The sequence below is a fragment of the Microcebus murinus genome, chromosome 18, assembly GCF_040939455.1.
Source record: "Microcebus murinus isolate Inina chromosome 18, M.murinus_Inina_mat1.0, whole genome shotgun sequence".
Lineage (NCBI taxonomy): Eukaryota > Metazoa > Chordata > Mammalia > Primates > Cheirogaleidae > Microcebus > Microcebus murinus.
In genome coordinates this window covers 3,136,519-3,158,829 of record NC_134121.1, presented here as the reverse complement: position 1 = coordinate 3,158,829, position 22,311 = coordinate 3,136,519, and positions in this window count along the sequence as shown.

Genomic DNA, 22,311 nt, shown 5'->3' with positions numbered 1-22,311 from the left:
AATCATACTGAATGGGGAAATTTGAAAGCATTCCCACTTAGAACTGGAACCAGGCAAGGTTGCCCTCTATATCCACTTCTATTCAACATAGTGCTGGAAGTCCTTGCTAGAGCAATTAGACAAGAGAGCAGAATTAAGGGGATCCAAATGGGGGCAAAAGAGATCAACTCTCACTTTGCTGATGATATGCTATTATATCTAGAAAACCCCAAGGATTCAAACAAGAGACTCCTGGAATTGATAAATAAGTTCAGTAAACCTTCAGGATACAAAATCAATACACACAAATCAGAGGCATTCATATTCCCCAATAACAGTCAAACTGAGAGCCAAATCAAAAACTCAATACCCTTCACAAGAGCAACAAAGAAAATAAAGTACATAGGAATATATTTAACTAAGGAGGTAATAGACCTGTACAGGGAGAACTATGAAACACTGAGGAAGGAAATACTAGAGGATGTAAACAGGTCAAAAACCATACCATGCTCGTAGGTCAGCAGAATCAACATTGTTAAAATGTCTATACTATCCAAAGGGATTTACAGATTCAATGCAATCTCTATTAAAATACTAACATCATTTTTCTCATATCTAGAAAAAATAATTTTACATTTTATATGGAACCAGAGAAGACCCAGTAAAGTAAAATCAATCCTAGGCAATAAAAACAAAATGGATGGTATCAGTTGACCAGACTTCAACCTATACGACTAGACTATAGTAATTAAAATATCTTGGTATTGGCACAAGAGCAGGGACAGTGACCAGTGGAACAAAACTGAGAACCCAGATATAAAACCTTCCTCATATAGCCATCTAATTTTTGACAAAAACATACACTGGGGAAAAGAATCTTTATTCAATAAATGGTGCTGGAAAACTGGATAGTCACATGTAGAAGACTAAACAGAATCCACACCTTTCACCTCTCACAAAAATCAACTCATGCTGGGTAACAGACTTAAACCTAAGGTGTGAATTAGAATTCTAGAAGAAAATGTTGGAAAAACTCATATAGATATTGGCCTAAGCAAAGAATTTATGAAGAAGACCCTAAAGGCAATCACAGCAACAACAAAAATAAATAAATGGGACCTGATCAAATTAAAAAGCTTCTACACAGCCAAAGAAACTGTCAGGAGAGCAAATAGACAACCTACAGAGTGGGAGAAAATATGTACATGCTAAACATCCAATAAAGGGGTGATAACTAAAATCTATTTAGAACTCAGGAAAATCAGCGAGGAAAAATCAAACAACCCCATTAAAAATGGGCAAAGGACATGAACAGAAACTTTTCAAAAGAAGACAGAATAATGGCCAACAAAAATATGGAAAAATGCTCAACATCTCTAATCATCAGGGAAATGCAAATCAAAACCACAATGAGATATCACTTATCTCCAGTGAGAATGACCTTTATCAAAAAGTCCCAAAACAATAAATGTTGCCATGGATGTGAACAGTTAGGAACACTCCTACACTGTGGTGGGACTGCAAACTAGTACAACCTCTGTGGAAAGCAATATGGAGATACCTTAAAGAGATACAAGTAGATCTACCATTTGATCCAGCAATCCCAATACTGGGCATCTACCCAAAAGAAAAAAAGACATTCTATAAAAAGGACACCTGCACTCGACTGTTTATAGCAGCACAATTCACAATTGTAAAGATGTGGAAACAACCCAACTGCCCATCAATACATGAGTGGATTAATAAAATGTGGTATATGTATACCATGGAGTACTATTCAGCTATAAGAAACAATGGTGATATAGCATCTCTTGTATTTTCCTGGATAGAGTTGGAAATCATTCTATTAAGTGAAGTATACTAAGAATGGAAAAATAAGCACCACATGCACTCGCTAGCAGATTGGTTTCACTGATCAACACCTAAGTGGACATATAGGAATAACATTTATTGGGCATCAGGCAGATGGGAAGGGGGATGAGGGGATGGGTATATACATAATGAGTGTGATGCACACCGTCTGGGGGATGGACACGCTTGAAGCTCTGACTCAGGGTGGGGGAGGGAGAAGGGGGACAAAGGCAACATAGGTAACCTAAACCTTTGTACCCCCATAATATGCAGAAATTAAAAAAAGAAAGATAATAAATTCCTATGTTTTTGTAGCCAATTTAAATTGTATCTATCAAGGCCGGGCGCGGTGGCTCACGCCTGTAATCCTAGCTCTCTGGGAGGCCGAGGCGGGCGGATTGCTCAAGGTCAGGAGTTCAAAACCAGCCTGAGCAAGAGCGAGACCCCGTCTCTACTATAAATAGAAAGAAATTAATTGGCCAACTAATATATATAAAAAATTAGCCAGGCATGGTGGTGCATGCCTGTAGTCCCAGCTACTCGGGAGGCTGAGGCAGAAGGATTGCTTGAGCCCAGGAGTTTGAGGTTGCTGTGAGCTAGGCTGACGCCACGGCACTCACTCTAGCCTGGACAACAAAGCGAGACTCTGGCTCAAAAAAAAAAAAAAAAAAAATTGTATCTATCAAATGCAAGTGCAAGAACTCTCACTTCCTAGCTAGGATATTATACAAATAGACCTCACTGTTTAGCACAGTGCCACAAGCGTCTATGAAAACAGAACAGGGGACTTCTATTTTAAGGAAGACAGATTGGACATACTTTCCCCTATTCTTCTTACTAAGTATAACTAAAAACCTTACACACTGGCTGGCCACGGTGGCTCATGCCTGTAATCCTAGCACTCTGGGAGGCCAAGGCGGGCGGATTGCTTGAGGTCAGGAGTTCAAAACCAGCCTGAGTGAGACCCCATCTCTACTAAAAATAGAAAGAAATTAATTGGACAACTAAAAATATATATACAAAAAATTAGCCGGGTATGGTGGCGCATGCCTGTAGTCCCAGCTACTTACTCAGAAGGCTGAGGCAGGAGGATTGCTTGAGCCCAGGAGATTGAGGTTGCTGTGAGCTAGGCTGATGCCACAGCACTCACTCTAGCTTGGGCAACAAAGTGAGACTCTGTCTCAAAAACAAAACAAAACAAAATAAAAAAAAAACTTACACACTATATATAAAACAAGCATAAGAAGATTCCTAAAAGTGGAGAGAAGGCAGACCAGCAAGGGACCTTGGGACCTGAGGAACAACATGCTGGTGTCGCCTCATGTATCCCAGATTTGTGCTGGAGGAACAGGCAACCTGGAAATGCCAAAAGGCATGGACAAAGCCCCAAGAAAAGCATTCTCTCTCTAGCCAAAGGAAAAGGAAAGGGCAGCCTAGGAAGAGAGAAAACTCTCAAACAATAACAGCTCTACTCCAACCAAAACCACAAGAAAGCTCCACCCTCATGTTTGTCTAATGCAAACTCTAGATGACCACCCACTCGAGGCTGTAAAGAGCGGCCGCCACTCCTTCCCCCTCTGATGGTATAGTGTCAGAGAAGACCAAGTGGAGAACTTGGGACTTTCATTCCCAGTGACCAGTGATGAGGCTGTCACCCAACATATCAGTGAACCCACGTGGGGAATCAGGACGTCCATTCTCACCTGATGGTAAGGAGGCACCCCCCCTTCTCTGGGGTGGTGTCAGAGGGAGCCAGGTGGAGAGTCAGGACTCTCACCATCGCTCAGCAGCAGCAAGGCCACCTCCCACCCGCACATCAATCGAGGCCATGTAGGAAGCAATAACTGTATACTTCTCCCCTTCCCCGAGTGCGCACTTGCACCAAGCAGTAACGAAGAGTCCTTCCTAGTGTCAAAAAAGGCCAAGTGGAAAACCTGCACTTCCATCCCCACCTGGCAATAATGAAGAAGTGTTGTCTTCCCCTGCCAAAGGGGTGTCAGAGGACATCTGCTAATACATAAGATTTAAATAAGATCCAGAGTTTTACAATACCCAAAAGTCCAGGTTTCCATCAAAAAACACTCATCAAAGCCGGATATGGTAGCCCACACTGTAGTCTCAGCTACTTGGGAAGCTAAGGCAGGAGGATTGCTTGAGCCCGGGACTTCAAGTCCAGCCTAGGGAATATAACAAAACCCAGTTTCTTAAAAAAATAAAATAAAATAAAAGCACTCATCATACTAAAAAACAGGAAGATCTAAACATAAATGAGAAAGACAATCAACAGATAACACAAAGATAACTCAGATGTTAGAATTAACTGACAAGGATTTTAAAGCAGCCATGATAAGATTTTTTTTTCAATAGGAAATTACCAAAATACTTGGAACAAATAAAAAAGATAGAAAGTCTCAGCAAAGAAACCTCCAGGCTTTCCAGGAGAAAGAAAGAAAAGAAAGAAAAGAAAGAAAGAAAAGAAGGAAGGAAGGAAGGAAGGAAGGAAGGAAGGAAGGAAGGAAGGAAGGAAGGAAGGAAGGAAGGAAGGAAGGAAGGAAGCTCCAGGACCAGTTGCAGCCTCTGTTAATTAATTTTTTTCATTCGTTGCCACTGGATAAGGCCCACCTAGTGACCGTATGAACCTGAGGATGATGGTTGTATATGGTGCAAGAAAAGTTCAAAAAGGAACTCACATATCTGTGATGAATGGAATGTGGCACAAAGGCTAGTTGTAGGGTCTCCAATCTCCCCTTTCAATGCTTAGTAAAAGGACCGTTAAGTTCAACACAGCTCATGAAGGCCCAACATTGCAGGAAAAAAGACTATAGATTCATAATTTAAAAGCAAGATTTTGCCACTTGTAAAAGCTGTATCACAGGAATATGGGTGGGGACTCCAGGTCTCAGCTCCTCTCAGCAGGCTTTCTTCTATGCCTGAATATACCCAGGACCCTTCCATGACTCCCGGACCTGCAGTGGTCATCAGGGAGGAGGCAGGGAAAACAAAACAGCAGGAGAGGGAAAATAGCTTTCAGAAGTATTTGCATTGTCAAATTCCTTATTTTTTTTATCCACCTAAAGACATCAGTTAAATTTCAGTAAGCCTTGTTTATTAAACGCAAACAATCCAACAAAAACCAAAAACCCTTTAACCACGAATGGCTCCATCCCTAGCATGGCCTGGAATTGGCCAGCCACATTTTAGAAGACAAAGAGAACAAACAAAGGAAGAAACTCTCCATTCCGAGGACTGAAAAATAGCTCAGGGCTGTCTGATTAACTTCATACCAAGTGCTTATATGTCAAAATCAAAGCCTGCCAGCATTTTGGCCATCTCAGGGTTTTTCTTTAATTTACAAATGCCACTCTGTCTTCTCTGTGCCTTCTCCGCATGCATGCCTTTTGCAGAGGTCAGGGATAGAAGCAGAGACCGCCTTAGTGAGTCATTCCTGGGCTCTGAAAGACAGCGTGGGATGCCCCTCCCCTCTCCTCCTGTCTCCCCTCTCTATATGTGCCTCTATTACAGCACTTGCAGGTTCTGCCTTATGTGAGAGTTACTGGCATGCGTGGTTCTTTCTTCATGGTGAGTGAATCCCTGAGAGTAAGGAATATCTCATTCATCTTTGTATCTCCTAGTACCTAGTCTAGTTCTTTAAAAATTTTTTTTAATTTTTTTTTAGAGAGGGGTCTCATTCTGTCACCAGGGTAGAGTGCAGTGGCATCATCATAGCTTACTGCAGCCTTGAACGCCTGGGTTAAGGCCATTCTCCCACTCCAGCCTCCCGAGTGGCTGAGACTACAGGTGCGTGACACCACGCCCTGCCAGGTCTGAGTAGTCACGCTAACAACCACAACAACTTCCATTCGCTGTCCTCACTGTGCACCAGGTGCTGCGCTAAATCTGCTTTAAGTATATCGTTCAATCGTTGCCTCCCTCTGGCATGGGTAGTATAGGGGAAGTGGTTATTTTTCTTTTTTCTTTTTTGGCTGCTCCACATCCAAGCATTCTTCTTATTTGGGGGAATCCTCTGTGGTGTGGGGCTTGATGGGAGGCAGGATCCCCTACTCACCTGGGTGGTGAAGGTGGCCCTGCTCTAGTACGTGCACGTAAACGGGGCTCAGCCTTCCATGGAACCCAACTCCAGCCCGACTGCCCATCCTGTGCATTCCCCATAGCCTCCCAGGAAAGACTGTCTCAGCCAAGTCGGCTCCAGGCAGTACTGGGCACTGCCCTGTACAGGTAAGTGCTGTTATAATCCCCCATGGACGCGTGTGGAAGTGGGGAGAGGCGACTCAGTTAAGCGACCTGCAGGTGGTCACAGTAGATTTGGGATCTGAAGTGTTGCTTAGAGTGTGTTTGAACTGGACATCCCTGCCTCTGCTCAGCCAGGCAGAAGGTGGCAGCAGTCGGTCCACACTTCCCACTCCATAGTCTCTCCCACATAAAGTCCTCCCAGGTGACTCTTGGTGACTTTGTTTCCTTGAGCGGGGGGCGGGGGGAGGTAAAAATGCATTTGTGGGAAATAACTGGGCTAAGTTATTTTCAATGCAACACAGCTTCTGTCACTGATGTCTTTGAATATACACTACTTCAGTCCAACAGCAGTTAGATAAAATGAATATTTCCTCTAAAGGGATTTTACACACTGCAGTGAGTAGAATTGGTCCCCTCAAAGCATATGTTGACGTCCTCCAGAAGCTGCGAGTGTGACCTTATTTGGAAATGGGGTCGTTGCAGATGTAATCAAGTTAAGATAAGGCCACACTGGATTAGAGTGGGCCTCACAGCGGAAGCAAACTGAGCAGAAGCTCACAGACAGACGGAAGCCATGGGAAGATGGAGACGGAGAAAGGGTGAGGCACCTGCAGCCAGCCACTCGGGCAGATTCCCCCTCAGAGTGCCACTAGGAACCAAGCCTGATCTGGGATTCCCAGCTCCAGAACTGTGATAGAATATGTCTATGTTGCTTAATTTTGAGGTGCATGATGCAGAAAGGCTACATCGTCTTGATGAGATGGTTAGCAGGAGTGTGCACATCGAAGGTGATTCTGCTGAGGGCGCAGAAGGAAATAACGAACACATGACTGGGCACCAGAGGAAAGGTGATCCTTGTTACAAAGTGGCAGGAACTTGGCTGAATTGTGTTCTGTTGTTGGGTAGAAAGTAGAACTTGCAAAGGATCGACTTGGATATTTAGCCGAGGAGATGTCCAAGCCACGTGTGGGTGGTGCATCCTGGTCTCTTCTTGGGGCTTATAGTAAAATGCAATAGGAAGGAGGTAAACGGAGGAATGAAGTATGAAGCATGAAGCAAATAGGAACCAAGACTTGATGACTTGGAAAATTCTCAACCTACCCATATTGCAAAAGATGCTCAGGCATGCTCTGGAGAGAATACCAAGGGTGTGGCTCCACAGCCTTCTGCTGCTGAGACTGAGCAGGTGACTCACAGGTGCCATCAACCATCTCAGTAGAAGTCAGGAAGAGAGGCAGGTTTATCCAAGAAGGATCCGTGGAGGATTCTCATGTTTAATGGTGTGGATGCCCTCGACACATATAGAGGACCCACAGCAGTGTGGAGAACGTTATGCCGCTGAAAATACAGCAAGCTTGGATGGAAGGGGACAGAGACAGGGTGAGACAAAGGAGGCTGTTAGACTTCTGGGATTCTATATGTAGGAAATGGGCTGCTGGAGCTGCCCAGCTGCAAACATGCATCATCCTTCAAGAAAAGGGAAGAACGACTCCAAGGGCATCTCAGCGGTTACCGGGTTGATGGGGGGTCTGCCTCTGCAAGCAGCCCAGAGCCCAGGGCTGATGTGACCTCCATAGGCCAAGATTTTTGAAATCCAATCGAATTTTCTCTGCTGGGTTTTGGACCTGCTTGTGACTCATGGCCCCTTTGTTTCTGCCAATTTGTCCCTTTGAGGATGGGAATGTTGGTACTCTATCTGTCCCACCATAGTACTTTAGAAGCAGGTAACTTATTTTCTAGTTTTCCTGCTGCACAGATGGAGAATAATTTTGAATCCAGGATGGCCCACACCTAGAATCTCATCTAGGCCTGACTCAGATAATTTAGATGATGAGATTTGGGACTTTTGGGGTCAATCGTATTTATTTATTTATTTATTTTTTGCAATCACACAAGAGGAGGTTTATTTTCTGGCTAGCCAGGGTCCAAGCCCCAGAGCACCAACGCAGTGGCCACTCTCACAGGCAAGGACCTGGGGTCAATCGTATTTAGATGAGATTTTATAATTTGAGCTGATGACAGGTTAAGACTTTGGGGGATGTTCGGGTGGGGTGAATATACATTGCATAAGGGAAGGACATGAATTTTGAGGGACCAGAGGGCAGACTCTTGTGGGTAGAATCACATCCCTCAAAAAGATCTGTTGAAGTCCTGTTGTTTTAAAGCACTCACTTTGTGGTAATTTGTTATGGCAACCACAGAAAACTACTAGAGTGTCAAAGGAAGTTTCAGCAGGAGGTCAAGCTCCAGATAGGGGCTAGCATAGAGAGTGTGACACTGGCCCCTCAAATTAGAATTTATAAGAGCAAGACAAAAATCTTAGTCAAAGAAGCTTGGATTAAAATGGTGACTACAGAGATTATGACTTGCCGTCTAATAGCCTTTGTTCCCTATTCCTGAAACCACAGCAGGGACATAATCCAGTCTCCCCTGTGGCTAGATGTTGCCACATGACTAAATTCTGGCCACCAAGAGTTGAGCACTGGCGATCTGTGTTACTTTTAAGTGTGTATCCTTTAGGGCTGTGGTCCCCAACCCCGGGCATGGCCTGGTACTGGTCTGTGGCCTGTTGGGAAACACGCTGCACATCACCTCTGGAGCTCCACACCCCCACCCCTGGTCTGCGGAAAAACTGTCCTCTGTGCAGCCAGTCCCTGGTGCCAAAAAGGTGGGGGACTGTTGCTTTAGGGGGTTAGGACAGCGCTCTTCCCTGCCCCTTTCTTCTTCCCAGTGGCTGCATTGGATGTGGCAGTGTGCCATCTGGCACCATGCAGACCTGAGAAATGCCATAGGGATGACAGAAGGGGCTTGGGCTCCTGGCACATGGAGCCACCTCACAAGCCTGACTTCTTACACCAGCTGGCTCTGAAATAAACTTCTGTCTTGTTCAAGTCTCTGTTCTTTTGTGTTTGTATGACATGAGGCCAAAACTGTATTCTAACATACATAGAGACCTAGAATGGGGGGTGAAATCAAGGCCATATGGCATGGGGAAGAGGAACAACTCAGCCTAAAGCTGGAATCAGGCAGGGGTGGGCTTGGAACACATGGTGTCAGTTGCAGGGACAGGTGCAGCTGTGTTCAAATCCCAGCTCTGCACCTAATGGTTTTTGGGTATCGGACTACTCTGGGTCTCAATCTCTTCATGTATGTTATAGGATAATCAGAGGACCTGCTTTGTGGCATTAATCACTGTGGAGATTAGATAAAAGAACATCTGTAAAGTGCTTGGCATAGTACATGGCACAAAGTAAGCCTGTCTCCTGCTTCCTTCCATTAGTATTATTAGTCAGAGCAGTATTAATTATTATCACTATCCTTTGGACCTAAAATGTGTGAGGAAGAAGTATTATTACTGTTGCTATTATCAATTGAACTGTAAGCTATTAGGGAACTGTTGGGAAATAGAGCTAAGAGACATAGAAAGTTTCAAGTGTTTTGCAGGGCTTTGCCTTGAAGGAATCTGTGGGTGTGTTAGTTCACAGACCAGAGCTGCTTAGCAACAAGGGGGCATTCCACTGATCAGTGGCGGCTGCACGGCAGCACCTGCTGCAAGGCCTGCAGCCAGCGCTTGGAGCTTGTAAAAGGCAGAGCTGGGCATGGAGCCACACGTTAAGAAACTGATCAAAGGATGTCAGCCCAGAAGACACCTGCAGCTAAAACCAATTAGCCTCAAGGACAGCTCCTGCTTCACTCCTGACCACATGTCTCAGCTAATGAGAAACTAGGTAAAAAAAAATATGGTCTCTATGTTTCTGTTTTAGCTTTACTGCTAATTGACGATTCTATCTTTAACTTGTATACTCAACTAGGTCTACTCCTTACTTAGAGCTTAAGAAGTTTATCTTTGAAAAATTTTGTAACCATTTGCTCACATAGATAAAATTAATTAAGGGATCCCTTGATACCTTTGGGGGGCCTTAAAACCTGAACAAATGATCTATACACAAAAATCTATAAATATTAACAACTAATTGCTGTACCAATAAATACTGGCGGGATTTCACTCAGTGCCTCCTGGCTCATGGGAATGCTGGAAGACCCCTGACTTCCCCACCTCTTTAAACTACACTTTGTCTCTGTCTCTATTATTTCCAAATCTCTTGTGACAATCCTGCCTGGGACCCGTTTTGTTGGGAGAGTTGGGAGAGTTCCTGGCAGGGAACAGCATTTTCTCCCTAGAGACTGAGGATAGAAAATCCATTTAGTTAAAACCGCAGGTCTAGGTTTGGAGTTGGAGGGTTTGTATTGCTATTAACCCAATTGACCTAGCACTTTGCCGCAACCTTTTGAACTAGTGAGTGTTTGACCTGGAGCCTTAGCAAGCTCACTGGTTAACCTGCTCATTATATAGGAGGCCCAGACAGGGGAAGAGATTTTCCCTGCCCACAAGTTGAGGGCCTAGCACAACTGAGGATAGATTCACACCTTCACCATCCTCCTTGAAACACCCTCTCCAGAGAACCCTCCCCACCTCAGCAGGACCAGCAGTCTGTATTTCTGTCCAGATCCATGGCATTTGCAGCCCTGGGCATGTGCTGTCCTTGTACATGTGCACACGCCCCTCTTCCCCTCTCTGGGGCCCTGGGACCAAGCCAGGGGCTGTTTTTGCCCTCAGGACTTGCCCCAGGGCTGTGCCCAAAAGTATTATCCACTCACACCCTCCCCAATTTATTCCATTTGCTTCCCTAGATTACTTGCAGGCAGTCATTTGTGAGGGAACACAACAAGGAAGAGTTTATGAGCTGTGCAGCATCCTTCCCTCTGGCAGCTTGTCTCTGGAGAGGTCTCACCTGAGTCCTCACCTGGCTGGGCTGGAAGGAGACTGTGTCAGTGCCCCCAGGCTGCCGTCAGCTGCCCCAGACCCCATGGCTTAAACGTGAATCTGGAGACTACATCTGGAGGTCAGAAGTCACCTCTCCAGGCCGTGGGCTGGGCTCGGGAGTAGAACGGGCTCCTCACCTCTGAGCTGGGGTGGCCATTGCCTTGCCACACATCTCCTGCGACCACTAACAGATACTCCAACCCCCCTGGATAACCCAGGGTCATCTCCCATCTCAAGATCCTGGGGCTTAGGACGCCCACCATTTGGGGACCATTATTCAGCCTGCCCCTCTGGAGGGCTCTGGAGGTCCAGGAACTGGGTGAGAACTTTTGCTCTGCCCCTACCCCTCCTGACCACCGAGCTCCTTCCTCAAAACACTGACATCTGCCCTGTCACTACGCGTATTCAATGAGAGAGTGGGCGGAACACGCAACCCAGGTCTGGTACGCAGGAGGCCCCGCCCGCCTCCGTCGCCTGGGCGGCCAGACCGTCCCGAGTGGGGGGCGCGGGGGCGCCGGTGGGGCCGGGCCCCGTGCGTGGTGAGCCGAGGGCCCCAAGCCCGTTTGTTCGCTTAACAAATGCTGTTCCGCGTCTACCAAAGGCAGGAATGGGCGCTTTGCAACCCCCGGGGCACATTCAAATAATTGAAGGAGCTTTGTAAAAGAATGCTGGTGTCTCAGTCTCGCCACGGAACAACTCCAAGGGCTCCGAGGGCGTGGGGCGGCGGCGGGGACAGCGGCGCGGCCGGGCCCGCGGGCGAGGGTGGGCAAGGAGTCGGTGTCTGGCTTCTTCCACTCAGCCTCACGTCTCCCAGGTTCACCACGCTGCAGCACTGTCAGCGCTTCATTCCTCTGATGGCTGAATGACATTCTCTTTTCTGGACGCACCATATTTTGCTGGTCTGTTCATCTGCTGACGGACTTTGGGTTTTATTTAGGACTTTGCTTTGAGTGAGTGAGGTGGGCGCCATTTCAGGCCTCTGAGCAAGTAGAGGACTGGGTCCCTCTGGCTGCAGAGCAGAGCAGAGACAGGGAAGGAGACCCCTGCAGTTGTGGCAATCATCCAGGTAAGAAGTAAAGGCAGCTCGGCCCAGAACGGTGGCAGCAAAGGTGCTGGACCCACTTGGAGGCAGCCTTGGGATTCGCTGGCGGGAGGACGGGCCCTGCAGCGAGGGCCTCCCGCGCTCCGCTCGCCCCTGGCCTTGGCTGGCTCTGCTCACGGCTCTGCCAGCTCGCGGATCTGCTGGAGTGCTGTCTGGGCACAGAGGAGAGGGTGCAACAGAGGACAAATGGAAAACAGAGTCCTTTACCATCTGGACAGGAAAAATCTGTGAACTGAAAGGCACATGCTGAGACAGAAGTGAGAGCCAAGTGCTCTGGCCTCCATCCTGGGGTCAGCTGTGTCTCCTGACCTGGGTAGAGAGCGGTGGTCAGACAAAATGTCCCCTCCTCTCTCCCCTGCAAAGACTCAGCAGCTCCCCAGCATATCCAGGCACACACGTGCACCAACGGGCACATGCACGCACACACAGCCATGCATGTGCACCCATGTGCACAAACACGCACACGTGCCTTCTCAGAAGCAGGTGGGAACCTCCTCTTTGGTGGTAGCCTCCCTCATGGAGGAGGACACAGGCCAGCCCGCAGCTGAGCCAGCCCTTGCCTCCCGGAGAGCACACCTCACCAGCCTTCTCCCTGCAGGGAGAGTCAGAATACCTTGACGTGGAGATGGGAACACAAAGGGAGAAAAGAACAAGAAGGGGAGAGTGGCTTTGTGGAGGAAGAGCCTCTGTCACTCCTCCCATCCCCCGTGCCCCTTGGCAGTGGCACCGTTGCCAGGTGCCCGCATGCTTGGACTGCTGACAGAGTGGCCACTGGGGTAGCCCCGCCAGCGCGTGGCAGGGCACAGGGGCCTCCACTGCAGGGGCCTGGACACCAGCTGGGGTGGGGCTTTGCTTTCTGTAGTCCCGGGAAGGCTGGTGAGAGGTAGAACCCAGTTGCCAAAAGGAGTTTCTTAACAAGGAGATTAAACATTCGTTAAGTTCCAAGTAGGTGGTTATAATTTCTGATGCAGGATGTAATTCTGATGCAGGATGCCTTATTTTGCCCACTCTTAGGATATGTAGGAGGTTTTTTGCTTTGTTTTGTTTTGTTTGTTGTTTGCTAAATACAAGGATGTGTTCTAGCTGTTTTATCAAAGACTGTCTCCTGTGCTTTCTTTTATACAGAGAATTTTAATAACCAAGCTATTTTAAGGGGTCCCAGTGTGTCAGGACTTTTCATTAAGTGCAAGGCTTATGCAAGGCTCTCTCATTAAGTAAAAATGAATTACTAACAAAATCACAAGGATGAGTGAGGCTGAGATGTTGACTAGGGCCACAGCCATGTTTCACTGACTTCAGTATGTGGTCTCGCTGCATTCTGTGGGAATGACACTCTCTGACACTGATGTCCACTGTGACATCTGGGGAAGGTGGTTTGAGATTCCTGAGGCTCAGTTTACCTGTGTCTTAAAATGGGATGAAAGCACATACCTCACAGGATTATGACAAGGGTCACATGAGATCATATGTATAAGAGCCCTTTGAAACCTACAGAGGGTCGCACACATGGATGATAGCATTTTTCCTTTCATAATAGCATTTTTCTATTTTCATAATAGCATTTTCTTTTCATATAGCATTTTTCTTCTCCATTTTTTCTCTTCTTAATCAAAAATATCCAAAATGACATACAACAATCTCTACTTTGGCAATTTGGAGGATTCAATGCAAAATAAACCATTCTATTAAGACATTTGTATAATCAGCATCACTGTTAAGAAAAATTATCCAAAGTTTGAAAATAAGGTAAAATGACTTTTAATGTCATGCTAGACATGATGGATGTAGCTCTGCTCAACCTACCATTTACTCTTGATTTGGACTCAGACATTTTACAACTCTCTAAACGTAAGGGCTAATGAACAGGCAACCAATAAGGTGTGATGGCTTACCTCTGTCATAAGCAGAAAAGATCACCCAAAGCTCATGGTTGCATTTCTGTCAAGAGCTTGACTCTCAAAGTGTGGCCCTGGACTGGCAGTGTGAGCAGCAGTTGGGCCATATAGCTTCTCAGGCCCCACTCTGGACATGCAAAATCACAAACTTTGGGAGTGCAGCCCAGAAACCTCTGAGCCCAGCATCCTAAAATTCTGCTGTTGTACACCTCAATGTGAAAACCACTGCTGTAGAATGTTCACATTTTCCATCCGATGAGTAAATATTATCTCAGCATGCCCCACTGACTAGAATTCCCATTTTTCCATATTATTCATTGCTCTGTCTAGGTCCTCCTGAGGGTTCATTAATGAGTTAAACACAACTTTAACATGTGCTCATTACCCATTTTTATGAGAATTATGTCTTTAACAATTTGAAAATTATACTCTCACACCAACATTAAAGGAAACATTGAGTTTCTATTTCCTGCTGTGATCCCAGCTGGGTGTGGAGTGGACCTCTGTCACACTGCATGGTCTCCCAGCACCTCGTGAACAGCTGCCCTTTGTGCGGGCAATGTTTCATATTAAGGGTCTCTGACCTTCAGGATGGAAAGGCCACAAGTTCACCTCTCCAGACTCCCTTTCCTCAAGGGTATGACATGGGAGGATCCCCCGGGCCGCGTCTGGGAGAGGCCGCAGAGGCCAGTGCAAACACGTTTCCTGGGCCCATCTTCTGTGGAGGTAACTAGAGAGCTTCCCACTCTCTGGCCTCCTGGAGCTTTGGTGGTCTGCTTTTCTGCTTAAGCGAGAGTGTGTTTCATTATTTGCAACTGCAGATCTGATACCAATGGAAAAGAGAAGGAGACAGAGACTATTTGACAGAGCATTCTCCTGCATGTCATTATAAAATTCAAGATAATTTATGTGATGAGAGATATTCAAGAAATAAGTATTATATCATATCTAAGCAATGTCTAATTTAGGAGAAAGGTGGTTTGGGGGTCACATCTTGAATCTATTCGGAGGGCGTGTGGCTTAGGGGCTGTCTCTCAGTGCCCTAACCCACCAATTCCTGGGCAACTGCAGGAAACATGCATCTCCCGAGCACCCCCCACAGGGCCTGGAAATCTCCCTTCTAACTGTGTGACTCATCAGCTCCCTCACCTCTGTCAGCAACTCCTCTTGTGGGAAAAAGAAACACAGGCACACAATTTTAAAACAAGACTTTATTGCTGGAAAGAACTGCATTGCAAGAAGCAAAGAGGAACAGCTCACTGAACAGTCTGGGACTCTTTGACCCCAGTTCTTTAACATATCAAAATGACAAGCTTTATACAACTGAAAATACCCCAAATCCCCTCCACGAATCACTTTGGAATTACAGGGAAGGGAGGGCCCCATACATACCAAGTAAAGAAATTTTACAAGGCGGTCATATCTGGCATGAACCAAATGCAATGTGAGATCCTAGGTTGGATTTTGGTGAAAACTAATAACAATTATAGGAGACACCCTGGTATGATTGGGGGAATCTGAATATAGATTATGAAATGGATTGTATGTAAGGCAACGTATATAACAGAATGTATAGTATTAATGTTACATTTCCAGTCTGGGATCATTGTACTGTAGTTATATGGGAAAAGGAACTAGTTCTTAAGAGATACATGATGAAGTATGTCTCCAAGTAACTCAAACACAAAATTTAAATTAAAAATATGTAGAGAGAGAAAGTAAATGTGGTAAGAAAACTGGGTTAAAAAGTGTACAAATAACTGGAGAATCTATTAATAGATGAAGTGTGTATGGGTAATCACTGGACTGTTTTTATTACTTTCCTTTAGGTTAGAAAATATTCACAATAAAAACTAAATAGGGGCTGGTTCTTCTCCACAGGGAGAACCAGGCTCTACAAAAAAAAATAGAATTGGGGAGGATGGAGGATGAGTGGAAGTACACACACACACACACACACACACACACACACACACACACACACACACGTATAGGGTCCCCAATTCCCCCTACTTTCATGTCCTGACCAGGAAACATGAAGTGCCTTGACAGCTCTGATACCTAGTGGGCTGCATGTTCCCCCTTCAGGGCTTGAACCCAAGCTGGGCCTTAAATATTCCCAGGCACTTACAAACTTAGTTAGGTTGTTGCCATAACACTGAAAAACCAAACATGTTGCTAAACATGAAACAACTAGCCCCCTCCCCTGAGCCAAATACCTTAAACTCCCATATAAACTCCATAACTGGAGCCCTGTTTGTGGACATACCTGGGTGGAATGTTCTTTACTTTTGCTGGGCATCTTGAGGACTGCTGTGTGCTCTGTGTGCAAGCTCCCCAGTGAATACTTTGTACTGGTCACATTGGAGTTCACTGCTTCTTTCTTTGAAACCCCAACCAGCCCTATGTCGAGACAGTTTGGGGCACTCCCTTTCGAGAATGTTCCTGCTGCCACTTTTGGGGCAACTCCTGTGAATTTCATTCACCATTAACTCCCTACATGCTCAGCTCATGGAGAGTGTTGGTGTCTGTCTGGCAGCATGGCCAACCTCCCCAGTTTAACAAGGACTGAGGCTATTCGCGGCACCAGGAATATCAGTGCTAAGGCTGGGAAGTCCCAGGTGCCCTAGGTTCCCTGTCCTTGTGCAGTGGCTTGCAAACTCTTTTTAAGCAGTGAGCCAAGGGGGTCACAGGACTCTTCTTGTTTGCTTCCTTTCTATCAGGGATCACTGTTCTGCACGTCCTGTTTTTCAATGTTTAGAAACCATTGTTTCTTATATTTTTGTCTGATTTTCACTGTTGTTTATGGCAGGAGGCGAAAGCTGTCCCTTGTACTCCAACATGGATGGAAGTGGAAGTCTTCTAGTCTAGTGATATCTAATGAAATTATTGATATATCTGTAGTTAGGTGTGCTTTTTATTATTTGACTTTTGTTTGTTCCCTTTGATTTTATTCCTCTTTTCTTCCTTTCCTGTCTTATTTGGATTATTTGAATTTTTAAATATTTTTTAAATTTTATGGCATATAACTCTTGATAAATTTTTTAATGTTATATAATAGATGTACATAGTTTCAGGCTAAGGATTATTTGAATATTATTGTAATTGTATTCTAATTTATCTATTGACTTTTTAATTATATTAACATTTCTTTGTATTATTTCTAGTGGCTGTTCAAGGGATTATATCAACCCTTATCTTTTCGTAATCTATGTAAATTTAATATCATATCACTTCATGTAAAACATGGAAACCTTAAAAACTTATAAGTCCCTTTACTCTTCCTTCCTGTCATTTGTGTAATAGTTGTCATAGGTATTAATGTCTATAAACCCCTCCAGACGTTATGAACTTTGCTTTAAATAGTCATATGTACTTTTACACAGACTAAGAGAAAAAAAGACATTTATATTTATCCTGATAATTGCCATTTCTGATGCTCTTCATTTTTTTCTGAATATCCAAGTCTCTACCTGGTACCTTTTCCCTTTGGCCCATAGGATTTCCTTCTCATTCCTTGTAGTGCAGATTTGTTGGAGAAAAATTCTCTTAAATTTCTTTTTTATAAAATTTATTTTACCTTGTTATTGAAGGATATTTTCACTGCATAAAGAAATATGGGCTGACAATTTTTGTCTTTCAGCACTTTTGAGATATTGTTACACTGTCACCTGGCCTCTACTGTTTTCTTACCTTTTGGATAAGAGAAAAAACTCATTGTTCCCTGAATATAATGCCTTGTTTTTCACTGGCTGCTGTCCAAATTTGCTTTTTACTATTTTTTTCTTACTGATTAAACTATACTGTGCCTAAGCACATTGTCTTTACATGCATTCTACTTGGGATTCAATGGCAGTTTTTAATCTGTACGTTTGTATCTTTCACCAAACTTGGGAAAATTTCTGCTATTTCTTTAAATATTTTTTTCTCTCTCATATTACCTCACTTCTCTTTATGTGACTTGAATTACACACACCTTAGGCCCTTTGACATAGATCTTTGAGGCTCTGTTCATCTTTTTTTTAATTTATTTTTTATTTTTTTTGAGACAGAGTCTCGCTTTGTTGCCCAGGCTACAGTGAGTGCCATGGCGTCAGCCTAGCTCACAGCAACCACAAACTCCTGGGCTTGAGCAATCCTTCTGCCTCAGCCTCCCGAGTAGCTGGGACTACAGGCATGCACCACCATGCCCGGCTAATTTTTTCTATATATTTTTAGTTGGCCAATTAATTTCTTTCTATTTATAGTAGAGATGGGGTCTCGCTCTTGCTCAGGCTGGTTTTGCACTCCTGACCTTGAGCAATCCTCCCACCTCGGCCTCCCAGAGTGCTAGGATTACAGGCGTGAGCCACTGCGCCCGGCCTTGTTCATCTTTTTAAAAATATTTTTTCCTCTGGTCTTCTGATTGGATAATTTCAATTAATTTATCTTCAAGTTTACTGACTCTTTCCTATGTCATTAACATTCTGCCCTAAGTCCACTTGGTGACATTTTTATTGTAGATACTGATATTTTAGTTCCAAGACTTAGATTTGGTTCTTTTATATAGTTTCTGTTTCACTGCTGTGCCCTATCTTTTCATTCATTTCAAACATATTTTCCTTTACCTCACTGAGCATAGTTACCATTGCTGCTTTGAAATCCTCATGTACTATAATAATTTCAACATCTGATACAAGATTGGTCACTTTTGACTGTCTTATCTCTTGAAAAGGGGCGCATTTTCCTCTTTCTTCATATGTCAAATAATTTTGGATTGTATCCTGGCCACTATTAGCGTTATATTTTGAAAGTATGGCTTTTGTTATGTATCTCCAAAGACAGTTGATATTTTTATTTTAGTAGGAAATTAACTCAGTCCTTAATGGTTTATTGGACGGTAGCTTAAAGCTCTGCTCATTTCTTTTTGTTTTAGTTTGGCTGCTTGGAATTTGCCCTACACATGAGCAGTTCAGTGCTCAGCCAGATACTTGGACATAGTATATACATAGATTCTGAGGCATCCCCTCTCTGATTTTCTCCTCACTTCTCAGTAGCCTTTGTTTTTCTGTACTCTGCTTCTTCAATCAAGAAATATTGTGGGTTTTCTATCTGAGTTTGTGTTCCTATCTAGAGTTCCTATCCAGACCAAGTGTGGCCTATCTTGGTCTATAAAAGCCACAAAAGACAGGTTATTCCCACTGGGAAGGCCCCTCCTTCCAAGTGTCTACTCTCTCCCAGGTATGCCTGCTTGGTTCATTCTCCAATACCTTCAGATGTTTGTGTATTATATCCAAAGTTCATAGTTGTTATATGTGGTAGGATTGGTCTAGGATTATTATTCAGCCATCTTGGAAACATAATTCCTGGGTGTCTTAAATTTGAAATAAAAAATTTTTTAGAAGGGGCAGGTTGGCATAAACAACTTTGAAAAAAGTAACACATAAACACAAAGAATAACATTTTAGGCAGTATTAGTCCCATGGATGGTAGGAAATGCCTTTTGAGGCAAAACCCTCACCAGGTCACTTATTTTTAAAAACTGACTTCTGCCTACCCTTAAGTAAGGCATAAAAAACATTTCCAGATCCCCTCTACCATGACTGTTTAGGCAGTCATGGGTTTAGGGTTACAGGTGTCCTGGAGTGTTTTGATATTACTTGGACTTTTCTTTATCACTGCAATTTCATATTACTATAACTGCTTGATAATGTTACAGGCAACATTGCTGTGAATCCCACTATATTGTGGGATTCTTGAAACAGGAAATTGTTTCAATTATCTCAGTTCCCAGCAACTACTACATCAATAATTACTAGTGATTCCTGAGCCCTTAGTATAACAGACACCTACTAAGAGCTTTACATGATTTATTTCATTTATTCCTTGTCATGACATTTTAATGTAAGCAGAGAGCTGATATTGCCCCAATTTTAACAGATAAGTAAATAGGCTAAGAAAGCCAGGCAATCTGTCTAAGGTTATACAGATGGTGGGGGAACCAGGATTGTAATTTAGCAATCTGACTTGATTTTTGGACACATGAAAAAATGAATAAATTGAACTTTTGGACCCCTGTTTTCCAGATGTTGTAGAACAGGGTGAATGTGTGAACTGAAACATGTTCTCTTTCTCTGGGCCTTAGTTTCTTTACACCCCCTTGTACCATGACATTTTGTCATTTCTTTTTAAGTTTTAGTGATGTTTAAATACAAAATAATGTATTGTTCTCATTGCCAAAATAAATAAATAAATGCAAACATTACAGATTAAGTCAAGCTTATTTCTTCCTCACCAGAAGTTAACTGTTATTGGAGGGTTTTTTGGTTTCTTCCAGGCCTTTAATGTATACTAATACACAGTGCTATTTTCCATAAATGTTAGCATACTTTCTGCAATTTTCTGCAAATTTGTTTTATTCACTTATGTTTTATAGACTTTTCACATTAGTGCTTATTGATCTATTTCATTCTTTTATTTTTTTTTTGAGACAGAGTCTCGCTTTGTTGCCTAGGCTAGAGTGAGTACGGTGGCATCAGCCTAGCTCACAGCAATCTCAAACTCCTGGGCTCAAGCGATCCTCCTGCCTCAGCCTCCCGAGTAGCTAAGGACTACAGGCATGCACCACCATGCCTGGCTAATTTTATTCTATACTATTAGTTGGCCAATTAATTTCTTTCTATTTATAGTAGAGATGGGGTCTCGCTCTTGCTCAGGCTGGTTTCAAACTCCTGACCTCGAGCAATGTGCCCACCTTGGCCTCCCAGAGTGCTAGGATTACAGGCATGAGCCACCGCACCCGGCCTATTTTATTCTTTTAAATAGCTGTACAGCATTCCCTAGAATGGCTATTCCACTGTTTATTCAACCATCTCCCTAGGTGTGGTCAGTTAGGTTGCTTCCAGTTTTCTTCCCATTAGAAAATAGTGCCATACATCTTTTGGGGATTGCTTCTCAAGGGCATGTTCCACAGTTTTAATTTTTTTTGACGAGTAAGGCTGTTCTAATTATGGGGCATTTAAAATCATGATTTAATTAAAGTACAGAACAGAGAAATTCTTCTGTGGTTAGATGACCATATTGATAAAAAATGCTATTGATAAATATTAGGGCCTGCATGCTAAGTGCACATTCTTGAAGCCAAATCTTAAGTCCAATAGTATGACAACACTTCCTATAGTAATAGTTGTAGAGATGAATCACATATTATTTGGAATTCCTGTCTTATTATTTCACTTCTTTGTAAGCTGATATTCCTTTCTCTAACACAGACATAGGTTGCCTTATCCAGTGTTTTATTCTGGGAATGGTCTTCTTAGATTCTCCTATAAACATGTATCTGGGCTTAATCAATTATTATAACTCAGCAGGTTTTGTAGAGATAGGGTCTCACTATGTTGCCCAGGCTGGAATGCAGTGGCTACTGACAAGAATGATCATACCTTACTACAGCTCCAAACTCCTGGTCTTCTCTTCCCATCTCAGCCTCCCAAGGAGCAGGGACAAGAGGGCACCATCAAGCCAGCTTCAGTATTTTCAGTACCTGCATGTAGCTCATACTAAAACTGGGAGATGCACTAGTGAATAAAACACACAAATATCATTACTCTCATGGAGTTTTTCATGCTATTGATGGAATATATAACAAAAAAACAAACAGGTACATATATGCTACATCAGATAGCGATATATTCTTTGGAAAAAAATAAAGCTGAGAAGGGGAAAGGAGAATTTTGGGGGGATGCAATTTCAGGAGGGTGGCACTGGGTGACCTCACTGAAAAAGAGGTGCTGGCCAACCAGGGAGTATGAACCATGGAATAAAAGGGCACGTGGAAAACATTTTAAGTAGAGCGGACTGCAAACATCAGTGCCCTGAGACAGAAGTCTGTTTATCAATTTGTCCTAAACACGTGTGCTTTATTCCAGTCCTCAGCCCCTTCAACCCTGTAGCATTAAGTGCCCTGAGATTGCTACATTTATTTTTTTACCTTGTGACAGCTCTGGACAGCAACTGCCATTTCCTCCAACCTGTGGAGCAGGCAGCAAAGCAGTTAGCAGTGGGATGAGTACAGGTGGGCATCATACCTCCTCCAGGAAGTTCCCCCAGATTGATCCTTCAGGCCTTTGCTGTTCCGAGACATTGTTTGCACTTGTCTTTAAAGACCTTTTCACAATTTGTCCTGTTTCAGTCGTTTATATACTGATTATAGACCTGTGCTACCTAATATAGTAGTGCTAGTTATTTAAATTGGCTAGTACGAATAGGATGTGCTTTAAGTGTAAATACCAGATTTCGAAGACTTACTGTAATAACTATTTCAGTAACAACTTTACAATATTGCGTACATGTTTAAATGATAATATTTTGGCTTTGTTGGCTTACGATATATTACTAAATTTAATTTCACTTGCTTTTTTCCCCACTTA